Source organism: Rhinolophus hipposideros, assembly GCF_964194185.1.
Source record: "Rhinolophus hipposideros genome assembly, chromosome: 6".
Lineage (NCBI taxonomy): Eukaryota > Metazoa > Chordata > Mammalia > Chiroptera > Rhinolophidae > Rhinolophus > Rhinolophus hipposideros.
The window spans coordinates 83,465,671-83,491,392 of NC_138052.1; positions in this window are offsets into that span (position 1 = coordinate 83,465,671).

Genomic DNA, 25,722 nt, shown 5'->3' on the forward strand with positions numbered 1-25,722 from the left:
GAAAGAGAAACCAGTTCAGCAGTCAGCAAACCTAACGTGCAAACATTATGTGTTAACACTGTGTGCTTGGGTGAGCTGGGATTATTCAGCTGAGACAACATGAAACCTCCGCTTATTGGGGCTTTGGGATCTGATTCATTGGAAGCTGAAATTCAGGGGAGAGAAAGAAGAAAGAGAGGGTCCAAGAGGACAGGAGTGGAAGATGGGGCACATTCTCCCAGGGTAACAGGAAGTTATTTGTCAGGAAAGTGATTCGTTTTTGAGGGCAGGATACCGTCTTTCTGCTCAGGTGTGATGCTGGCTTAAGAAGTGAATTTAGCTTTCCTGAGTGTTTTTACGAATGTGTGGGCTGCTTGGCAAATTCAGTACGGAAACATTTAAGTAAGCAGCATCGAAAATTATATTTTAAAAAGTTGATTTAGCAGGTCAGAGTATGGAATCAAGAATGAAAAAAGGAGATTCTATGTACTGGGATTTTTAAAAAAGTGTATGTGTGTGTGTCACACACACTAATTTAGACCAGCTGGAGTGATCTCACAGGGACCTCATGGGCCAGAGCTGCCATTCCTATGTAGAGAGCACTTCTCCCCTGGAAATGTGTACTCAGGTGCAGCTGAAGGGTCTGAGGTCATGGCTGAGGCTCGGGCCAAGATCCTCCCAGGCTTCAGCCTCTGCTTCCTCTAGAGTCCGTTGGTCAGGAGCCATCCTTCAGATGCCAGAGCCAGACCATGAGTCCAACGTGCATGAGGACAGCATGAATTATCATTGGAGACCAGAGGGCCCAGCTAATCCAGACATTGTCTTTTTTCTTGAAGAAGTTAGATGTCTCTTTTCAGTCTTCCTTTTTTCTTCTTCCCTCTTCTGAGAGCTTGGATAGTGCATTTCTCTGGGGTAAGTCATGAGGAACCTCTTCAGAAAAGCAGAGGTGAGATAAACCACTCCTTGGGCCATTCTTCCACCTCCTTTTTTTTTTTTTTTAAGATGTATTTCTTTTTATTAGTGTCAGGTCTACAAAACAATGTAATAGTTAGACATTTATACTCCTCACAAAGTGATAACCCCCCTCCCCAATCTACTATACCTCTGACGTTGTATACAGCCATTACAATTCCACTGACTCTATTCCTTATGCTGTACTCCACATCCTGTGAATATATATATATATATATATATATATATATATATATATATAAAATTATAGTTGACATTCATTATTATTCAGCTTCAGCTTCATCTTCTACCTCCTTTTGCTCTTCCAAAACTGGTGAGCCTGGGATTCATCCAGAATCCAGGGTGTTGTGCTTTCTGAAAAGGCTAAGAAGACCCACTTATGTTAGGCCCAAGGACAGGAAGGGAGAAGAAAGAACAAGAAGACAAATATCTTAAGGAGGTGGTGGTGGTGGTGCATTATAGACTCTTATGACTGGAAGGGACTGGAAAGATCACCTCAGTGGGGTCACTACATTTATTCAAATAGCATTCACCTTCTTGAGTTTACCAGGGGGCTGTATGCCCTGTAAGAACTGCATTTCTTCTGCTCACTATCATATCCCTAGTTTAAACCAGTGCTTGGGATATGGGAGAAGAGGTCTGGAATCACCCCACGATTCCAACAGTACAATGAGCAAGTATATTGCACTTGTTATTTGCAAAAGTGCCAAAAAAAAAATGTGTCTGTCCAGAGAATGTGAAAAGTAAGGGACCTAGTATTGAACACCTATTATGGACTAACTCCTAGGTTTTATCCAAGGGGTTTTTGCAGAGACAGAGAGTCAGGACTATTGTTTTCTGGGATAACAGTGATTACTGAGGATACAAAGAACTCTGCATCTCAAAAAGAATCATAGAGAAGGCTTAAGGAATCGGAATTGTTTGCGAACTGAAATGCCAGCCAGCTTAAATTAGTGAAGTGGGCTGGGAAGGGACTGTGACAAAATGAATAGCACATTTCCTTACTTTGAGCAAGGCAGTGGTTTCAGTGTAGGAGTGTAGCCTCAGGGTGGCCAGATCTTCTGCTACTTCAAGACAAGCCAGAAAATTGGTATTTATGTGAAATATCCTGAATTGATATATTGGTCAATATAGCAACTGATAAAATCATCCTTACAGACAGGGTTTTGGCCTCTGTCCTAATGGAATTCAGGCTGCCTACCAGAGTCCACTCTGTAACAGCAGTTCTTTTCTGCCTTTCTTTTATATTGGTTTTTATGGAATTGAAGAGGGATTTTCATGCGTTTGGGGGACAGGAAAAGTAGGGACACAATGATGATGCTGAGATTTCTTTTTATTTCCTGTAGCTTATGGTTATCCTCTCACTTCCTTGAGGGCCCTAACTTCTGAATCCTCCATAGTATATGTCACAGCGCTGAGCACAGGGATGACACACACCACATACATGTTGATGAAATAAATGTGGCTTTCATTTGGTCTCACTAAATGGGGAACTGAAGGATTTAAGGTAGATGGAAATTATTTAAATTATCTGTAGCTCAATTCTTCTGTCTTCTTTGTTTCCCATTCCCTGAAGCTTGTATTAGATATCTGTTGCTATTATTGTTTCATCAGCTAAGACAACAAACATTTATTATCTCACACTTTCTGTGGGTCAACAATCCAAATACCTCTTCTCTGGGTACCTCTTCCTTTAGGTCTCTCATAAGGCTATGGACAAGGTACCAGCTGGGGCTGTGAGCTCATCTGAAAGGTCGACTCCAAATTCACTCACGTGGTTGTGGGCAGGATTCAGTTTCTCACAGACTGTTGGACTGAGGGCCTTAGTTCTTTGCTGACTGTTGACCAGAGGTCTCCTTCAGTTCTTTGCCATGTAGGCCTCTCTACAGAGTAGCTCCTAAGATGGGAGCTGGTTTCTATTAGAGCAAGCAAGCAAGGGAGAATGCAAAGGAGTGCAAGACAGAAGCCACAGTTTTTTTGTAACCTAATCTCAGAAGAAAGATCCCATCACTTTTTCTATATTCTGTTCATTGAAGGAGACTCACGAGGTCCAAGTCACACTTGAGGGCAGGGAATACCATAAGTCATATAACTGTCATGGCAGAACCATAGGGATTGATGCCTTGAAATTTTCTCCTACATATTTCTCAGCCTTCCTCTCTGTCCTAGAATTGCTATGAGGTCCTCGGAGTTTTCATTCCACTTTTCCCCAAGAAATTCCAGGAATTGTAGCCATTTCCCCCCTTTTCATTTAACTCACTTCAATAAGAAAAGAAAAAAAGACCAAAGAGGCAAATAAATTTTAGAAACTGAAATTTTGGTAGGTTTTTCAGGAGACATGGAAAGGATTATGTTGATTTTGAGTCAATTGAGCCAGAATTGTTTTGCCTGGTGTCAAGATCAGATGACCTTAGTCCTGTTGTGACTGAGCATCCAAGAGCGAAAAACATAATATGGTTACAGTGGGCTCTGTTATATCTCAGGCATCAGTTGTTGGAATGGGCAAGCTGAAGTAAGCTGGGATCAGAACCCCAGACAGATTCTTTGTCGGAGAAACTCAATAGATCTGAATAGGAAATAAGTCCAAGAAGCAGTGTCAACAGATATGAATTTGTCAATCTGATGTGATTCCCAAAGGCAAGAGAGTAGGATCACCACTGTCAGATATGAAGATCCAGAGAGTCTTGTCAGGCAGGAATGACACCTTGATTACTGGAGGTCCAAGGGACAGGCAATCATTAAGAATAGGCAGAAAGCTGGCTTCAGGGACAACCTGGCAGAGATTGAATTGGAGGTCATAGGCAGGGTATCCCAGCTGCTAACGAGACTGGGCTCCAAAGCAGGCTCCCTGGGGAGACTGGGAAACAAGCCTGGATCTCAATCATTGCAGATGGAGACACAAGACTGGGAAGCAACTTACAAGAAAACTAGGGTTTAAGACAGAGGCTTCATCGAGAAACAGGCAAGAACCTGATTGTTGAGAAACAAGAGACCCATAGTGAAGTGGGACCAGACAGCAAAAGTAGACAAAAAGTTGACCACTTCCAGAAACCAAGATTGGTCTCCGTGTTTGGCATGGGACGGAGACTACTGGTTGAGATCAGCCAGTCTCACTTGCCAGGGGTAGAGTAATGCAGGAACCCAGTGCCAGGACGGACATTAAACTCTGGCGACCCTGTGACCAATTGCACTCAATACCCTGGGATACCTCATGGGAAAATTAGACCAGTGTTGTTCTGAGAAGGCAATTAGGTTTCATGATTTCCTTCCCCAGCCGGACATCAGCATGAAATTGGAGGGTTGGCTTTCAAGCTCCCATCCGCTTCTGTTCCCTTTCCTTCTTGTGAGGGGCAGGGTGAGGAAAAGGACATAACAGGACAAAGCATCTCTCTGCTTCCAGATCTCCTAGGGAAGATGCAGGAGTAAGGAGTTGGGATAAAGGTCTGCACGTGTATGATATGCATGGATTTCCTTATCTCTTCATAAGTTACGACCCCAGCCTGGGAATATTCTTTCCCCGTTTCTGCCAAGCCACATTCTCCACAGAACGCTAACATTGAACTCTACTTTTGCCTTTTCCAGGAATCTTCCCGAACCTTCTTTTGCTTATCCCCTCCTCACCTCCTCCACACCACCCACAGCACCTATGCCAACATGCTTTTACTCATTATGCAAGCTCATTTGTTTTCTTTCATATTTTCCTAACCTGCCTGTATTTTCCTACTCCGTCTCCCACCACCATGGGATGAAATACTCCCCCTGGAGTGGGTCATGGGTTTGCCTTCGTAAGTAAACCCCCAGTGCCTAAGTTAGGTTCAGCCCACTGTGACTTCTCCAATAACACAGTTTAATGGATTCCCTGGTTGAAAGAGGGGGAAAAAAATCAAAGTGTCTCTCTGGGTCTCTTCGATCTGCTTGATTTGAATTAAATTTCTGGGCACAGGAGTTTCTGCAAATTTGCAGCATTTACTGTCCCTCCCCACCCTTACAACGTTTGTACTTTATCACAGCAACCACATTAGAAGCGGCTTGAGGGTAGGGGTCAGAACATAAACACTCTCTCTACTGTTCATAGAAACTAGCAAAGTATGGGCACCCTCAATCACTCAAGAAGTCCTTGCTGAATGAAATGGAATTTTCCTGAAGTGAGTGCCTTGTGCCTATCTTTAGAACTGGATTTTCATGATAAAACAATCAGGAGATTTAGCTGAATTTTCCACTATTTAACTCCCTACATTGGGGTCATGTAGAAACAACCTTTAAGAACATAACAACCTTTAAAAAAATCCATCTGTGAAGGCAGGGTTGGTCCGTCGTCTGTGGGCAGACTACTGCTTACATTACATACTTCCTCTGTTCTTACCAGGGCAAGGGGAGATTTGGGGGATAATTTGACTTTGATTATCTACAAAGTTGATTTATGGAGCCAGCCCTTTTGAACTTTACCTTTTGCAAATTGACTGATTTTTTTTTTTCTATAATGAATTGAAATGACTGGAGAATGACAAAGCCACCAGGGAAATTTTTCCACGCAGGCCCAGAGATGCTTGCAGAATACCATTACACTAGCCTCGGAATCTTCCCTGAGATCCAAGGGTCAGAACTACTGATCTGACAATGGGGTAGAGGGTGAGCATCAGGAAGTCTTGCTATCTCTGAATGCACTTGACTTTAGCACGAAGTTCACGTGCCAACTTTGTAGATTGGACAGATTAAGTGTATTGGGAAAATAGGGGCTGCTGAGCGTCACCAGAAATGCCATCCCTGGCTTTTGTCCTGCCTGAGTGCCTGACTCTTTCAACTGAGTAAGACATAAAGTCCTGCTGTTTTAGTTGGCTTTGCCCTGCTCCATGATTTCAGTTCCTTGTCTCCATTCTCCAATGTGTGGTCTCATTTCCGTCCTCTGAGCACTATTGTTTGTCTGACTTGAAGAGTCATCCAGAAAACCTCAGTAATAGGGCTTTTGTATCATTATTTACTTTTCTAATTATATATGTCTTTTCCCTCCCCAGTGCTTGAAGACATCAAATTGCAGTTGAAGTAACTGCATGGGGAAAAGCAAGAGCAGTAACAACAAACCACTTCACTCCACTGGGTGGAAACATGCAATTGTACCAAGAGGGATAAGGAAAAAACTGCTCATATTTGGAGAAAGAAGTTGGAATAAGGGACGGAGAGCAGACAGGCTACTTTGCAATCTGGTGCAAGGGATATGAGAGAGTAGCCTGGTATGTTTGTTGGAGGAGTAAGGCTGTGAGGCCAGACCTAGGACAGGACTTTAGTAGGGAGTCCCAAAGGTCTGGACTGGCTGGGATCCTCTTTTTGGATTTCGGATCCTTGATGTGGTAGTAGCTGCTCCTGGAACTTGCCCTGCTCTGCCATTGTAGAGTCAGGTTGGCACTTCCGGAAGCTGGCCTTACTGAGGAGCCTGAGTTCAAGCCCTTCTTACTGTGAACTTGAAATTGAGAGTTGATATATATTCCCTGTCACAAATGGCATTAGACAGCATATGCAGAGAGAGTGCAAGTGGGTGAGTCAGTGGAAGCTTCACCCATAAAAATGATGGAAACCCCAAAGTCCCTTCCTATTCAGAGCTCTAGGATCTGCGATGACTAAAAGGCTCTGTTACATTTCACAGTGGACATTTGTTGTTCTTGCCTCCCAGCAATCGTCTCCTTACTTTTACTGAAATATCAGTCTTATTTTCCTTTGAGAAACGATTCCTCTCCCATTCTCAGGGCATGTGAAGTCCAGTTGAGGTCACATGATTCACATCTGGTCAATCAGTTCATCCCGTACTGCTGGCTACACTAACTGGCTCAAGTACCTGAATTTGTCCACTACCAGCTTAGTTTTGGAGTTTTGATGATGGGGCAAAAGATTCCTTGCTGAGCACTTGGGTCATATATGCCTGAACTTTTAAATTACATAACTCAGTGAATGTCCTTATTCATTTAAGTCAGTTTGAGTTCAGTTTCTGTCTCTTGTAACTGAAAGAGTGACATGTGTTCATATTAAATGCCAGTCACTGATATAGCCTATTCCCTCCTCGGGTCTGGTTCTCTTTCTCTCACATAGTACCGAGCAGGTAGTAAGTGCCCCATACCTGTAAGATGCATTAAAGAGCCCATGGACAAGAAGTGGAAGACATGGTGGCTAAAGGTTGGGCTATAATTTTCTAGGTCGCACTGACTTTATTCTGGCTGTGGTCTGGGAAGTGGAATCTAGGTCTTTCTAACTTAATTGTGGCTCCTGAGGGAGAGTTCTAGATCTCAAACAATTTCCAGTGGGTTTTAGGAAAGATGGGTGGTCCCTGCAAGCTCTCTGTGGAAATTCCCTTCCAGTATCAGTTTCATAATGTACGGCCAAACGGGCAATTGAATTAAGAAGGTCCAACAGTTTTCTCTGAATCTTACTGAAGACACCAATGGAAGCAATTCATGCCAAAACAATTTTTATTATCATCTTTCAGAGGCTAAGTTGACGTCACAACTGATGATCCCCAGGCTGAGTGGAATGGGTGGCATTGGCTAGATTTTTGGCTATGCTGCACATTTTAAGATTACAGTGTTATTCAAATTAACCTGTGGAATACACCTTTCTTAGAGGATATTACATGGAACTCTGAACAAGAGCAATGCAGGAGGTCTCCCAGCGTAAGGCCTGGCCATGTTTCAAAGGTCATCCCTAAATCTGGATGTTTCCACAAGATAATGAATTCCAAGATATTCTGAAGTCCAATATTATAAATGGTTATTAGCTTCCTGAGATAATGCATTGTCTCTCAATGAAACCTTCTCTGATTATCCTAATCAAGATAACTTCTTTTTCCGTTTATATGTCACACAAATGTTACAGCAGCTTTTTAAATTTTATTTTTAATTTTTAAATCTTTTACTTAAGTAATAGTACTGTCTGAGAATGTTCAGCTTATTTCCATCATTGTTAACAAATTAAAACAGAGGCCACAGATGACACATGGTTCTCTCTCTCAACATTGTTTACTGTATATCCACATAGTAGGTGCTTAATAAATACCTATTTAATGAAGACCCAATATTCTACCATTTATATGCTTCCCCCACCCTGTGGAAAACTTGATTCCTGGGTTCCAGTTTGTGGTTCGAAAATGAATAGCCTCTCTTCATTCTAACCAGCTTATCCTCAACATTCATTCAATAAAAATTACTGGGTATTTTTCTAAATGTCGTTTACTATTCTAGGACTTGAGGACCCAAAAGCAAGTAAGAGAAATGTGGCCTTTCCTTCAAAGAGTTACACTTTCAAATCACAGAAGCGTGGACAACAGGCTATGGGATGGCTCAGTTGTTTTCTGCTCCAATCAAACTGATCCCCAGAGTAAAAGGACTTGTTCAAGCCTCACAGTGGAAAGAAACACTCCTGATGCTCTCAGGAGTTCTTCTCTCATAATGTCATCATTGGCTCTCAGGCGAAGTTCTCCCTCCCCTGAAAGGTTCTCCAACATTCCTCAGAGTCTCCATGAGGCTTTAGCCAAGTCTCAGTCTTAAAAGCTAGCTGTGTTGCTTGTTTACCCATTTTCTCGTTTATTTGAGAATATTTACTCCTAACCTTTCTAAATAGAAAGTCATTGTTAATCTTGCCCCCCAGGAAGCTGACCCAGTGAGTACCCTCAGGGAGAAAATCAGAACATGTTAGTCAGAATCCCAGAAGCTCTATATTCTGGGTGAACATGAGATGTTTCCTTAAAGTCTGTGAAGACTGCCTCCCCTCAGCCAAACATGAAGCTGGCCTTCCAGGCAGACTCAGCATTCCTCTGGGGCGATTATGGCCACCATTGTTCCCAAATGGGGCCTGGTGCCGTTTGCATTTTCCTGAGCCTTTCTCCACCTTTTTAGCACAATGCTGTCCTTACCTCACCAGGTGCAGAGAATAGCCAATTGTTTCCTAAGCCTACTTAACAATTTTACTGGGTTGAATAGTGTTCCCTCAAAATTCATGTCTACCCAGAACCTGTGAATGTGACCTTATTTGGAAATAGGGCCATTGCAGATATAATCCAAGTTAAGATGAGGTCATACTGGATTCGGTTGGGCCCTAATTCAATGACTGGTTTCCTTGTAAGAAGAGGGAGATTTGGATCAGAGGCACACAGAAGGAAGAAGGCCATATGAAGACAGAGAGGAGATGGGAGTTATTCTGCCACAGCCAAGGAACACCAAGGATTGCCAACAAATTCCAGAAGCTAGGAAGAAGCAAGAAAAAATCCTCCCTTAGAGCCTTCAGACAGAGCATGGTCCTGTTGAAACCTTGATTTTTGACATCTAGCTTCCAGAATGAATTTTTTGTTGTTTTAAGCTAGTACCTAGTTTGTGGTAATGTGCTATGGCAGCCCTAGGGAACTAATACAGCAACCATTCATTGATATCCACAAAAATCTAGCAAAGGAGGAATGGACAATACAAAACAGAGGGCATTTTACTTATTTCTCCCCAATTTCTGCTCCCTAATTTCTGCTATGCATTAAAATGATAATCGAGAATAAGTAGAACATTTTGGGATTATCTACCCTATGAAAAGGTCATAGGTTATTAGTATGTTAGTTTAAGACTCAGCCTGAAATGGTTAATTCTAGAGAAGATGATTTGAATTTGGAGCTGTGTACAAATGTATCAGTCAGAATTCTCCAGATTGTATCTCTTATTGGTTTTCTTTCTCCGGAGAACCCTGATTAATACATTATACATTATACAGTATATGGAGGGAGAGATAGATGTATTATAAGGATTGGCTTATGTGATTATGGAGACTAAGAAGTTCCAAGATCTGTAGTAAGCAAGCTAGAGACTCAGGAGAGCTGATGGTTTAGTTTTAGTCCAAGTTTGAAGGCCTGAGACCCAGGAGAGACAATGGTATAAATTCCAGTGTGAAATCTGGCAGGCTCAAGACCCAGTATTTCTATGGCAGTACAAAGCCTGGAAAAGACCAATGTTCTAGCTCAATCGGGCAGGAGGAGCTCCCTCTTGCTCATCCTTTTGTTTTGTTCGGGTCTTCAACTGATTGGAGAAAGTTCATCCACATTAGAGAGGACAATCTACTTTAATCAGTCTACCAACTCAAATGTTAATGCAATCTAGAAACACCCTCACAGATACACCAAACAAAATGTTTGGCCAAAGGCCTGGGCAGCCACCCGTAGCCCAGTCAAGTTGACTCATACAATTAACCATCACAGCAATACTTACATACAGGATCAGATCCCTGTTGACTTGGGTAACCATCCTGTGATTCTCTTCATCAGAAATGTGTTGGCTGCAAGGGTCAAAAACATAGTTTTTTCTAGTACCTCAGCCTGGGATCCCTGTGTGAGACAAAGACTTGAGGTCAGGTAGCTGCTTTGGGAATATGATCCCAGAGAGGTGGAATAGGACGGGGCAGTGTAACATGGAAAGATGGAAAGCAATTGAAGGATGTGTTAAAGAGCTGGCGACCACTGCAGGTGAAATGTGCTTGGTGCTGCTGAGGCATTTGGAACAATCTTGTACAATGTGTCTCAGAAGTGTCTGTCTAGGGACACAGTGGCTGAGAATTTATCCATCACCTCCTATTCCTCTTTAGTCAAATGTGGCCTCTTATGCATTAAATTTCCCCCATTTCCAGTGTGCATATGTGTGGGGACAGGGTTCCAGAGAGCAGTTTCCAGGCTTTCATCCTCATGTGGAAAGGTGCTGGCTCAGGTAGCAGATGGCCATCAGCTGTAACTGGTTAGCCATTAGCCACTGATATAACTGCCATGGCTACGCTAGGGGGTTGGTTGGTTGGTTGGCAGAGAAGCGGATGGAGCATTGCAGCTAGCAAATGGGGTTGGTTGGCTGGCAGAGAAGTGGACTGTGGATTGCTGATCATGTGGCTCCTGCTTCCTGTATCTTCAACCTAGCTACCAGCGAGAATATAGTGGTATGAACTCTCTATCCATGGCTCTGTGGGTGTTCCTTTTTGGCTTCACCATATCCTGCGTTGTTGTGCAGGGAGCGGGAGCTGAGACGCTGCATGACAATATGGTCCAGGGTAATACAAGTTTCACCATTGTCCCATTTGACAATGCCAGGGCAGGATGTGAGAGGTGTGGAACACAAGAATGAAGCAGTTCTGCTTATTCAAAGCCTTCGTGTTTCTGATTGGCACAGCAGCGGCAGGAGAAAGAGGTGGGGCCAAGCAGAGGATTTTGGAATGGTGTACCAGAAGTGCCCAGTGTACTTGGGGACATTATGGTGGTCGAAATGTGCCATTTGTGTGGCTTTCTTTCTATTTTGGTAAGAATGCCATCTTATAAGGCAAAGCTTATCTCTTTCTATAGAACCCAAAAATGCCAGCACCCTATAAGCTAGGCAGGCAGCGAAAGCAAATGCAAACACCTGGCTTCGTGCTAAGCAAATCAGACGGAGGAACCTACCCTACGCCTAGGGGAAGCCAGAGATGTGAAAAAGAGGAAATGCCAAGATGCCGGACTGGTGTCAGAAACACAACCAGGTCTCAGGTAGAATGGGGAAGAAAATCAATCCTCTCCCCTGGATGTCCAGGTCTCAGGTAGAATGGGGAAGAAAATCAATCCTCTCCCCTGGATGTCCTCAGTTGCTTCATTTTCTGTTTTCTCCCGGTAGGTTTCCTGCGAACTCATCTCTCTGGAGGCCTCCCGCCCTGTGTTACAGGACTGCCTGGCTTAGGTCTAGAACCTAGTACTACCTCCCTCTGTAACTCTGAACACTAATTCCTGATAGAAAAATTCTACTTGGTCCAACTAATACTTAGGGTCAGGCCACAAGTCTTTCTCCAGCTCCTGGATGGACTGCCCTTGGGTCAGATGTCCATTCTAGTATTTGGGACGGAGTCAGAAGGCATTAGACATAGGCACTTAGAGAATAGGGACTAAGAATAAAACATTCCGCAGAAGAGAGGGCACAGAGACAAAATGGTATAGTCAAGTAAAGTATTTGTGGCTGGATGCTGGCCTGGGAATCAAGAAACGTGAATTCCAGGTCTGCTTTTCTCACTACCTGTGTGATCCCAAAGAAATCAGGTAACTTTCCCAATCTTCCAATCTTCAGATTGAAAAAAAACGAGATGGGTCAGGAGATCTCTAAAGCCTCTTCCAACTCTGGGACCTACAGGCCTTACTCATCTACTTACTCATCTACAGAATGACACTTAGCCCCATATGTAGTGGAGGCAGAGTTGTACTGTTACAATTTTGGCCCTTTTGGGAAAAGGGTTAGTCAGAAGACTGGAGCATTGCCAGACACATAATCTTTCCCTAGGAGAGCTTCTTAGTAAAACCCACCAGCGTCTCCTCATTCACTCTCCATAACTCAGAAGACCTCACTCTTTGCTCCCTTTTTCCTCCTTCTTCCTTCCTGTTTATCTGCATAAACAGGATGGTTCTGTTATTGTAATGCAGGACGACTTCAGGATATTCCAGCCTAAATCCAGGTGTCCTCAGCTCTGAAACTCACTCTGAAGAAAATGTATTTATGTGCTCCCTTTACTCAGTTGCTCCATTTTGCTCATCAGTGAAAATAATATCACAGAAAGGAGGCCTCTGGAAAGAGGTGTGAGCCATGACAGTGGCAGGAAAAACCTGATACTTAGAAAAACAAATCAGTTCTTTCCAGGTGGGTGTCTTTGATGACTGTTGTTTGAGATGGTTCTTTTTCAACCTGTAGTATAAGGTGTCTACATGCCCTTTCTCTCTTGAACTCATATAAAACAAATGATTACCACTATCTTCAGACTCTAGGTTTAAATACCCCTCAGTTATTTCAACTTGAAATGGGCCCTTCTCCCATTCTGCCATTGCTGAAGAAAATCTTGATGAGTTGGCAGGAAATTCTCTCCTTTAGGAAACAGTGCCATCGAAGTCATCTTACTCCACTATCTGACCTTAATAAGAACAACACATCTCTTAACTTATAAAAGATGTTTACCCTTCTCCTGCGAAACATTTCCTTGGTCACTTGAATCTAGCATCTAAGCCATATAACCCCATTGAGCCAAAGATCATAACCTTGCTTTTCAATTGATTCAGGTCACATCTTGTCCTTCTGTTCTCTCATATGGTGGAGAGACCATTTATTATGCTCTATAGAAAATGCTCAAGGGTAGAATCACAGGGTGCTCTGGTTTCTAAGCCAGGGTTTATAATCACACGTGCAGTTACAGGGCTCAGCTTGTTCCTCAATCTTCTCTGACCTTCCTAACACTGTTCTTCAGGTTTCTTAGGCACATCATGATAAGGAATCAAGTGAGTGCAAATTTCTCTTCTAGAAAACTCAAATCTGTAGGAGAGCACTTAATTTACTGTAGCTGCTGTATACATGTGCTTTAAATGGTGCGCCCTCCTCCCTCTCATTAATATTCCAGGATATCCACCTGGTCCCACAATGGTCTGCATGAGCAATAGTCACTTCCTCCAAGGGTCCCTTGCTTGCTGAATTCCTGCCTCCATGAACTTTCTGGGAAAAGGGTGTCACAGGTCATAGGGGTCTCTGTGAATGTCATCACCGGCAGAAGGGCTCACATTGTCCCTGATTTTTCCACTGCAAGTTCTAAAATAAGGGAAAAAGCTTCCAGGAAATAGGTCTGATGCGTTGTCTGACCAAGCAGAAGGACAGGAATTGGAGATGAGGTGACAGAGAAGAGTCAGCATTGTCTCTGTTTCTACTCCACCCTCTGGTTCTGGCTGAATATTTTTCCTGACAAAACAGAAAATAAGATTTGGGAAGATCTTGAAATTAAGTCCATTTTCTCCTTTTAGGATCAGTGAGGGGAAGTAACCTTCCCCAAATGTGAATTTATGTCAGACCTTGGCTTACAGTTGAGAGCCAATTCAGGTATGAAGTTTTATTAAACTACACTGCCTCCTGTATCATGATATCTGCTCCCAAAGGAGGAGAGGCAGAGACCCAAAGCATCTCCAGGAATTCTTTCCAGCTGTTGGCTCTTGGGTGACAATGGTCAACCTGAAACTTTTCATGCAATATGTGCTGTCTAGATGCTCGCAGGTCCACGATGCTTAGACCAAGTTTGGGAGCCATTTCTCCAGTTCTCTTTATCATCCTCCCTTCCTCCACCTTGATCTCCTTCCCCAGGCATTGGTGTGCTCCAGTGTGGAGGAAAAGGAATCTTGGTGTTAGAGGCACCAGAGGTGTGTGGGCAGGATTCTAGGCCACCTTTGCCTGTTTCACAATTCTGCTAAGCACACTTCATTTTGACTCTAATTCCTACCCTCCCTTCCCTACCTCGCCCACCTTTGCTAGTGACTTTGGAATTGATTCAATGACACTTCTTTTCTTGTTTTTTCCTTTCTAACATGGACCCTATCCCTAAGAAAATCCCTATGCAGCCTTTCTTTTCCAAACCATGTCAAAGAGCAGTAAAAGAGAGAGTAATAAGTGTAAGAGGAAGCCTTTAATGAAAGCATGGTAGGATTGAAGGCAATCCTACATAATATCTAGTCCAACTCCATATTCTATTGATGAGAAAACTGGTATCTTGAGATGCCATGTATATTATGATAGAATGTAATATGTTGCTTTGAGCACAGAATAAAGTATTTTAGAGATAAAGGTGTGATTTGTTTCTAGCACACGCTGAGAAAAGAAGGTAATAAGCACGTGAGGAGGTCAGATATTGGAGGGGCATATTCGTATTTCAATAAATTCTAAAATGTCTCTCTCTTTTTCTCTGGCATCACAGTTTATTGGCATTTTTCATATCACAAACATGTTATAGTCAAAACCAGACGTAGGTCAATGGATGATGCCAAGAAAATGAAAAGTTATAATTCTTTTTTTTAATTCAAATTTATTGGGTGACAATAGTAAAATTACATAGGTTTCAAAAAAGTTATGATTCTTAATGCTCTTTAGTTTAAAAACATTTTGTGTGTGTGTGTGTGTGTGTGTGTGTGTGTGTGTATGTGTGTGTGTGAAAGCATGATGTGGGCCAATCTTGCTCCCAGCAAATGAGTCAGCTGAGATAGGACCATTAATTTCTTTGACATACAACATCATTCTGAGAGGAAAGTACTAGTCTGTGGGGCTGGTGGTTCTCTCACAAAGAAAGTCCTTGCAGCACCTTATTGACTTGGTCAAGATTTTCCCAGCTGACATCTGGGCATCATCCTAGCTCTGGGTCACTCACTCAGCAGTGTTTAACACCTGATTTGGCCTCCTGTCTGAGATAAACATGCCTGATTTGAAAGTTAATTCATTATTTTATCTAAAGAAACAGAACTACCAAACAAGTCAATGTTTCTGTCTTTGCATAACTAGCAAATATTTAATAATAGTTTATAATGTGTCCAGCTTTTTCTAGCTTTTATAGGAGATGCAAATTATACAAAACATGCACCTTGTAAAAAAAAAAAGAAGCTGAACATTTTGTAGAGCAGAGGAAGAGATTAAAAGCACATGAATTAAATGGTAATTATGGTAACATAATCATTTGAAGAATGATACAAGAAATAGAAAATAAAGGAGACATTGCAGGGAAGTGTAGGAGACTAGATGATTCATGGGGAAAGTGAGATTTTGTCTGGGTCTTTGAGAATAAGTAGACCATTGATAAGAATAGTTGCAGGGCATAAGAAGAGTGACATGTGGAGAGAAGGTAATTGCTCTACCATGGAAGACTGGATCAGATGAATACAAGATCTGAGCCTTACCAAAGATGCTGAAAATTTCCTCTTTCAGGCCCACAGAGCTTATCTGGAGCCTTATTTGAAGAGTTAAGAGGGAATCACACCAACTACTGTGAGGTTAAAATAAGCCCTTCCCTAGGAAAACCAATGCTCTGATAAAAACAGAGTCTTCATTCAGGCCCACTATTTTTCCAACTTCCTCAGCTTCCCAGCGATTTGGGAACCTCACTGGAAAGTTTGGATACCTGTGTCTACAGACTGGCCTGGCACAGACACGTAAGGAAAGATCCTATGTAGAGCACAGGAGAGAGTGGGCTGTTCTATTACCGCCTTTCCCCGAAAATAAGACTTAGCTGGACAATCAGCTCTAATGTGTCTTTTGGAGCAAGAATTAATATAAGACCCAATATTGTATTGTATTGTATTGTATTGTATTGTATTGTATTGTATTGTATTGTATTGTATTGTATTGTATTGTATTAAAGACCCGGTCTTATATTATGGTAAAATAAGACCAGGTCTTATATTAATTTTTGCTCCAAAAGATGCATTACAGCTGATTGTCCGGCTAGGTCTTATTTTAGGGGAAACATGGTAGGGGCCTTGGGTGCTTCTCAACATGCTGTAAATGAAAGAGACTCTGAAAAGTCCCTTGTGGGGATGGGTGGGGGAAAGGGACCTGGGCACTGAGTGCCACCAATTGTTCATCTTTTCCTTTAAGGCCAGGGTCAGTGCCCCAAATAAACGTGGTGCCCCACAGAGATGATCCTGCAGCCAAATGGCTTTCAGTGACTTGACTCAAAGTCACCTGGACAGGCCTGACGGAAATGCAGGATGGCCCAGCCCTTCTCTAATGGGTTTTCCAGAGTCCATTCATCATTCTGCTCAGAGAAGAGAGAATAAAAAATAGATCAGATGCCACAGGATTGTGCCATGTGCTTCCTTTGAACTGGGAGCAGGTGAAGGAGAGAATGACACAGCTGGGGGCTTTGGGGGATTCTGGCAGGGGACGTGTTTCCGGGTTCAAGTGAGAAGGGTGAGATGCTGGCATGGAGAAAAGCTGGCACAGACTGTCTCCAGACAGGGCCCTTTCTGGGCACTGGGCAAAGCTCGTGGCTTAGGGAGCTGCCCCAAGTTGGTGGTGGTGCCAGCCCTCCATTCACCCTGTGAAATGTATTAATTAGTGAGCAATTTTGGCCCAGAGAGGGTTGCTGAGGCTTCAGATGAATATAGCAGAAAAGAGGCAAGTCCTTCTACAGGACCTCTGAGAAATCTCAGCTCTTGTGTGCCTTCTCTCCACTGGAGAGAAGGTGAGACCCTTGCAAAGTTGGATGGACAAAATTCAGCCAGCCGTACACATTAGTACAAGTCCACTAACCCAGAGTATCAAAAAAATAAATCCTAGCCTAACAGAATCTGTGCTGCAGATAAGTACGATTATTTGGAACTAAACAAAAGACCAAACAAACAAACAAACAAAAACCCTGCAAATTATTGGTGTTTCTCTAAGCTTTTAGTATACTCTGTTTTCACTTTCTTTTCTAAAATAGCTGCAGAAAACATTTTGGTCTGGTTTAGCCGTGGCATGTCAGAGCTAGAAGACGCCTTCAAGACCTGCTGGTCTCACTTGAATTGCCATAGGGCAAGCTGAGGTTCAGAGAGGTGAGTGGATATTTCCTAGGCCCTGAGGCTGGTGAATAAATAGCAGAGCTGGGGTGGGAGTGGGGGTGGGTGAGGGTGGAAACAAGCCTCTTCGCTCCCAATCCAGGATTCTTTCTTCCACTTCACATCTGATGCAATAAATGTTTTCAAATCTACCTGCCCAACTGGGCTAACAAAAGAGTGGTTTCCAGAAGAAATAGGGTAGGATATCAAGGACTGCTGGTCTGACCGTGTCTCTGAATATCACCATGGGGCACGTTGATTGCCTTACCCCTCCAGACCCTCTCTCTGGATTCCTTCTGGGTCTCGCTGCTGATGGTTCTCAGAACACTCTGCCTTAAACTTTCTTTCCTCTTGGTAGGGTAGCATTCATGCCTACCTAGCTCAGCCCAATCCAAGTACATAAATCCTGCTGATAACTGGCAGAGCCTTTATGAGTAGAGAGTCAAGGATGAGAGAAAGGCAGGGAATTAAGTTACCAGGAAGGAAAAGGAGGAGAGAAGAGACAGAGAAGAAAGTAAGGCAATTAATATGAGTCAAATGCTTAAAGTATGCCAGGCCCAGTCACATAGTCTCTTCATTTAATCCCTCAAATAGTCCTGTTGTCTTCCATGTCTGCAGTTGGCCTTTGCCTCATTTGCAGAAGAGCTCATCGCCAAAAGTGTCAGAGAACAAATTATACCCAGGAGGACAGTTTTCAAGGCCTAGTGTCTTCTTTCCGCTCTCACAAAGAAGAAAAAGAGGAAAAGAAAGAAGGGCCCTTTGGGGATAGGAGTGAGGCAGGGAGAGGACTGTGGAAGGGAGAAGTGGAACTTTAGGGGATCCTGACCTCTATGTCATTTCTTCATGTATTGAACGAACAGTATTGCAAGTCTACTCTGAACCCGACTCTGTTCTAGGCACAGGGTTATGGTAGAGACAGAGAGCTGACGGTGGGAGAAGTTTATCAAGATGCTGGCCTGGGTTAAAGAAATAAGAAATTCAAGGAAATAGAGCAGGGCAGCATGCCATAAAGAGAGCCTGAGAAAGGGAAAAATCACCTTAGGGAAGTTTGTTGGGAGGGATCCTCTAGGGAGGTGACATTTATTTGAGACTTGAGTCATCATTTACTGGACATGTGTTGTGGCACACAGAGAATTTCCTCGGAAATGAAACAACAGTGTAGCCTGACCATGTTGGTGGGCTGTGTGACCCATAGTGGAAGATGAACTTGGGTAATGGTACACTAGGGTGACAGAGTTTACCCTGGGTGTGGACAATAGGAGAGCACGGTCAGTAGAGAATTAAAAATCAATAATCAATTCTGACACTGTCAGTGATAAAATGCTCCTCTCACCACCCACCCCGTGGAAGAGTGAAGAAGGTGCCACCTGCCTCCAGGGTCAAGCCAAGAAGCAGAAGTTGGAACCTGGGGACTGCTCTAAAACCTTTGAAACAGCAAATCATTTAGGTGTCTCTGGCCCCTTTTTATTCTAGAAGGGAAGCTTCACTCAAAGCCATTGAGCCCTGAGGACACTGGGGAATGGCATGAAAACGCTGACCAGCCCCTCGAGAAAGACAATGCAGAGAATCGGTCCCTTAGGCCTGTAGCTGAGATCCACCTGCCTATGCTTCTTTCTTGGAGTAATTGCTGTGATAAGAATTTCCCATTCATGAAAGGAAGTCTATTTTCTTTTTGGATGTCAGTGTAACCGTGTGTTAAAGGTCAGTTGCATCAGTTCTCTTAAATGGCAATTAAGCAATTGTCTGAGCAAACCAAAGGCATCCGGAGCACAGGCTTCGCTCAAACCTTGGGACCTGGGAGAGGCTGGGAAAAAGAGAACAAGGAGGGGGGCGCAGGGGAGGGGCCGTGGCTTCAGGAAACTAAGCAGAACACCCTGAACAGCAAAAGCAGATTCATGCGTCAGCAGACAGTGGGGTCATTCCACTAAACCCTCAGCGAGATGGGAAACATACCAGACTTTGCCCATCACCTTCAGCCAGACTCTCCCTCCCTCCATCAGTAGCCTCTCCCACACCCTCTCATTTTCTTTCTCCCTCAACCTCCTCTCCCGTAGCTTTCTCTTTTTAAAATTAGTAATTATTTAATATTTAATATTGAGGTGACATTTGTTAGTAAAATTATATAGGTTTCAAGTGCACAATTCTATAATACATCATCTATATATTGCATTGTGTGTTCACCACCCAGAGTCAGTTCTTCTTCCATCTTTCCCATTCCTTCTCTCTCTTTCTTTCTCTCTCTCCATTCTACCACATTTTCTCTCACATTATCGTTTAGAGGAGCCCTGGTCTGGGGGGGATCTAACCCACTGGTTTTAAATTTCAGCTCCACCACTTTCTTAGATCTTGATCTTGGAAGAGTTCCCCGAGCTTCAGTTTTCCTCATCTGAAAATGAAAAAAATCATACCTAGCTGAAGGTATCGGGTTTGTTGGGAGGAATCAAACAGGTAATATTTATTAACCTCAAAACACGGTGCCCAGCTCATAATAGATACTTGACTGGTTTGAGCGCCTTTCCTCATGAGGCCACAAGGAAGTGTTAGCACAGCACTTAGCACCCAACAAGTATTCAGCACAGCTTTACAAAATTCCCAAGACGGGGTTATGAATATGGTCTCCATTTTATGGATAAGGAACCTGAGGTTCAAAGCAGTTATGTACCTTGGACAGGTACTTTCTAAAGCCTATTTCTTAAATAAATAAATTCCACCGTTGGTATCACCAGGTAAGGTGCCTGGGTTGAGATTTCCATTTCATTGGTCCCTATTTTGTCCCTCTGATTTCTTAATCTCTCACGTTATATGATTTAAATTACCTCTCCAAGTTATGGTAACCTAAAATAATCTTCTTCCAACTGCTGTGCAGTTTGCTCTTGAAGAAACTGAAACAGAAAACTCAGGAAATGTGCAGACTTCTCAGGCTCCTTACCTCCCTGCTTCCTCTTCTCTAGGCTGAATCAGCTGACTCCTTCCTCTTTCTCAGAGATGCTCTTTGGATAATCCTTTCATCCTCTTTATGGTTTCTGGTCCATTTTATTTTTTTAAAAAATTTAAAAACCTTCATTAAGTTTTGCAATGTTTATATTGTTTCACAACCAATGGAAGCCTTCGTCACAATTTACGTAGCTGATTTCATGTAACTGAATTCTATGGTGTTTATAACTGTTAAGTACCTTCTCCCAGAAACTGTAGAGAAGCACCATTTGCTGTGACACACACCCTCTCCACCCTGTTCTTTTCCTGTGTAGCCCAAACCACAACTTGTAATTGAGTGTTTATTTTGCGTTTAATGTTTATCTCTTCTTCCAGGCTCTGAGGCGCTATGAGGGCAGGGATCACATCTGTTTCGTTCACCCCGCTTTAGTTCTATATCCAGCATCTTATACTCAATAAAAACTCAATATCGCAACTCTGGCTGCACACGAAATCATCAGAGGAGCTAACAAATAAACAAACAAAACCTTCCTGGTGCTTGTCCAGACCATCTGAATGAATTGGTCTGAGTGACTCCTGGGGCTCTGTAGTGTCAAGCCTTGTAGGGGACTCTTGATCAGGTAGAACCTTTGACCCCGGCGGGGCACAGTGACTTCCTGCTCGGTACCTGTCGCCTCTCACTGGCGCCAAGTTTTGTTCCTGCACAGCCAGCTGTGTTGGACCCCTTGCACACACGTTTTGGCCCGACACGTTCCCTGGGCCCACCCTAACACCTTCCTCCTTTGCTTTCAACCACTGTTTATGGCTTCCTACCTCCAGGATGCAGCTCGTGATGAAAAATGTCCAGTCTGTAGGCCTCCTGTGTAATTCGGAGCCCGGCCCGCCTCCTTAAAATTATATTATACTATTTTCCACAAGCCCGGGCTTCTGCTGGCAGTTTTGTAAGTGTGACTGATCTTGACCATAAGTTCTTTGACCTTTGCTGTGGCCCAGAGGCTCAGGTGGCAGAAACTGCTTCCATTCCCACAGTTTGAACTGTGTAACTCAGAAGTGGGACAAGACGCGGTTCTGGTCAAACATAGGAAGGAGACATACCCTGTTTCCCCCAAAATACGACCTAGCCAGAGAATCAGCTCAAATGCATCTTTTGGAGCAAAAATTAATATAAGACCCGGTATTATGTTATGTTGTGTTTATATTATATTTTATTATATTATATTATATTATATTATATTATATTATATTATATTATATTATATTATATTATATTATATTATATTATAGACCCGGTTTTATAGTAAAATAAGACCGGGTCTTATATTAATTTTTGCTCCAAAAGACACATTAGAGCTGATTCTCTGGCTAGGTCGTATTTTGGGGGAAACGCGGTAGATGGGAGGGCAGGCAATCCAAGTGGGTATTTGGGTCCCTGCCATACTGCAGACAGCCAGAGGAGCTGGGAAAGTTGAGTGTGGACAAGAGAAGGACCTTCATGGCCCTTTCCTGGCTGTAAATATATGAGGCCCCAGCCTTGCTCCCCTCTGCCTAAGAAGACTCCCCCAGTTTAAGGGGGGGATGCTATTAGGGACAAATTCAGCTCATTGTAAGCAAACATGAACTAATTGTCACAGCTGTCCTTGAATGCCAGTGAGGGTTTTCCAGCATCAGTGAATTTCATTCTAATCTCTTGTTTTTTCCCCCAGTATTTCTGTACCACTTGTACTATTATTTACCCAATATTTTAAAGTTTACCTAGTTTTTCCTTTAAAACAATGTTAAATCCACCTTCTTTGTTATATTTATTCTTTCTTTAAAAATACCTATGAAATTATAGGTTACATAGGAAAGTGATTGCTACACACATGTGTATACAGTGCACACAATCTATATATTTTCCTAGATGGACAGAAGATAATATTCAAGTGTGAATCATGATGGGACTTTGATGGGAAACGTGGTGGATGTCTGTCCTCCCACCACAAACCTGGGCTGCTGTGATAAGGTTGGGTAAATCCCTAGTTCTAGCTGGGGAATTTTCTCAGCCTCTCTCTGCTTCAATTTTTTCAACTGTAAAGCATCGTACCTGTCTCCTGGGCTGCTAAGAAGATAAAAGGCATGAACAGGCGTGCAACCCATGCCACTCAAAGGTCTAACATTTCCTCAGCCCTTGCTATTTCTCATATTCTATCACAAGTTAGGAGAGGGGTGAGCTGACTGCTGCAGGGGGTGATGCGTTTCCAGAGCTGGGTCTGGCAGGAGAACAAAGGTCAAGAGCAGAGATTGCAAAGCAGCCTCTCAACGCCGAAGCTCAGCTACACTTTGTTTGGCTTCAGCTGTGCTTTTAAAATCTTGGGATGTGAACGCCTGTAGTCTGAGGCATGCACCTTCCTTTCCACTGTCCTCACCTTTCCCTATTGTCTTTACGGGGCCTGCATCCTTCCTGTATGCCCAGCCTGCAGGATCTGTGACTGTGCTTGTGGTGTGTGTGCGTGTGTGTGTAAGTGTTTTGGGGGTGGGAGTACTAATCATGAGGCACTAATCTCCAAGGAGGCTGCAGAAAAGACTACAGAAAAACAATTTTAAATTGAGAGCTAAAAGGTTATCGAGATTGACCCCCTCTTTTTGCAGATGTGTGGAATGAGGCCCCCAGTCTAAAGTTATTTGGAGGCAACTTTCAGAGCAAAATGTACTTCCTCTGACTTCTGATTCAGTGCCTGTTTCTGATAATTTCGTCCCTGTGGTCCCAGCCTTGGGAATGCCAGAAACTCTCCCTTAATCTCAACCCTCATGAATGCAAACAGGATCCAGTTGCTACCCAGCCCGGGGGAGGTACGGGAACCAACCCACGGGGCAGGCAGCTCTGAAGACATATTGTTGGAGGGGAGGCACTTCAGGGGCTGAGGGCTATGGCGTCCCTTGGTCCCGAAGCTCCTCCCAGCCTGCTTCTCCTCAGCCCCCTCCAGGAGTGCTCATCTTTCTGCTTCCAGCCCCAAACAAACCAAGCTTCGTTTTCCGGACTCCTCATGTCAGCAGTGCTTCTCCTGGAGCCTAGCCTCCCTCCTTTTCTGAAGGCCCTCAACCCTGGGCAGGGCATCAGAATTTCACTTTCATCTCTTATTCCCTGGAATCAAAATTACTCAATCTCCTCAAGAGGAGGACAGTCAGAAAGTGTGCTGTTTACCTAATAATGACGAACTCCTGCAACTTAGTTCTGAACTGCTGCGCAGATGCCCGTAATTGTTTAGCCCAAGTACAGGGCCACTTCACTGGGGCTCCCCCAGATAGGAAGCACACTGTAAGGAAGCAACAGGTGTGGGCATGGGGAGCAATGTGCTAGGGCTTTCCCTGGGGGTGAAGGATTACTTCACCACTATGGCCAAGCATGCTGGCCAACCTCAGGTTTCTATCCAAATTTTCTCCAAACTATGCCCCCATTTGTCACTTTCCCCCCTTCCTGGGTTCTATGATCTTGTGTAGTTTTTGTGGTTTTCCAGAAACTTCATTTATTTGCTATCTACATATATCTTCCCCCCATGAAACAGAACTGTAAGGACAGAACGGGGAATTCTCCTGCCATTTGGATCCTGGGTTGTAGGTCAGGTTCTCATTTGAAAGAGATCAAATGTGTGTGTTTAGAACACATCCCTTTGCTAGAATGATCAGTTAACACAATTCCTGGATTTCATGGTGTTGGGAAAAGTTGAAGTCAAAAAATGTCAAAAAATGTCCCATATGCAAACGCCCAGGATCTCGGTGCCATCAATGAAGACCTTCATTGCAGCTTTTGTGAGCTTTGGGTTTGGGGACTGGGCTTGTGATCACTAAAGGACCCTCAGGGATGCCCCCTGGGAGAAAGTCACCTGGAAAGACAGGGATTCAGGGGGGCTATTCCTGTTGCTCATTAATTCACTTGGAAGCACTCTGGGGAAAAATATGAGTCAGGGGCCACAATGGCAATCATATTGCAATACAGAAATGTATCAAATCACCACGTTGTACACCTTACACAGTGTTTTATGTCAAATGAGGAGGGGTGTCAGGTGTTCTGTGAGACATGGATACACGATCATGGAACTCACTGTCTGGAGGGAGAAGATGTAAGAAGCAGCTTGGGACAGCTCCCTTCAGCCCATGAACTTAAGTTTGGAGATTTCACACAAACATCTAGATTTCTGGCATCTTTTTAAAAGTCCCTAAGATTGAGCCTCTCTGAGCCCACATGGCCACTCACAGCCCTGAGTAAGGCTCCTCCTTCAGCCGGGCATGGAGCTTGGGTTCACCTCGTGCCCACCCGCCCTCCTGCCCCAGCTTCTCTTCTGGGAGTCTGAGGCCCTCAGACCTGCTGATGGAGCTGATGGGGACCTCCCCCCAGAATGCGAGAGTGATGGAAAGTCGTGAATGTCAAGGGCAGAGCAGAGACACAGCGGGCTGTGTTGATGTTTAAGGAATGAAAGTCTGACATTTAAGAAGCCGCTTCCTGCAGCCAGAATTGTGAAAGCCCATGAATTAAGGCAGAAGGAGTACTACTGAGGCCTCCATCCTTAAAGAATCTGCAGGAAGGGAGGCTGGCTGTCTGCCAGGATCCCAGTGAAATCTCACAGGGAGGTGAGAATCATTCTCCCAGTTTCTTTCAGCCTCAGGGGTCCTATTCTATAAGAAATGTAGACGCATGCAGATGAGAATTTGCACTGATTTCTTTAAAAAGTACATTGTTAATAATTTGGCTCCTTGGAACCCTACATATTCTTCTCCTTCTGCACAGCTGTGACTTGAAGAATTTTTTTTTTTTTTTTAAATAAAGTGCAGTGACAGTTGTGCTGTGCAGGGGAAGAGAAGACTAGTGGATGAAGACGGGCAGAGGAGGAGGCCGTGACCAGGAAGCTCTCAAGAATGGCGCTGAGCGCTGGGGAGGCAGGCATCTTTGCAGAGAAAACTCGCTCGCGGACAAAGCAGGCTGTGTGTCAAAGCCAGTGCACTCTGCATGTTCATTGAAAAAAATGATTTAATTAATCTAGGGAAGCAATATGGGCTGACCGACAGGCAACTCATTCAAGATAGGACTGTACTGTTTTGTGTGACAACTGCTGGCATCTGGGTAAAAGAGGGCTGATTAGGGAAGGAGGGGAGGCACTGTATGGATGAGGCTATTTGAGGGTCCCACAGTGGGGTGACCTTCATAAGTGATGGAATAAACTAAGAAATATCCACCTCCTGGGGCAGCTTCCCAGGAGGTGGAATGGAGGGCCCACGTCAGTGCAAGGACTTCGGCCTGTTTTGGAATGAGACTGGGATTTAAAAATATAAGGGGACACAAAGAAGAAGAAGAAAGGAAAAGCAGAAGGAGGCCTAGAACAAGAATGCCTGTGTGAGCTGGGGAAAACAGAACCCATTGCTGAGGCAGGACTGAAACAGGGCGCATTCCTCCCAGGCCACCTGCCTCCACATGCCACCTCACTGGGACATTTGTAACTAGCTGGGTAGCTGCAGCGAGATAC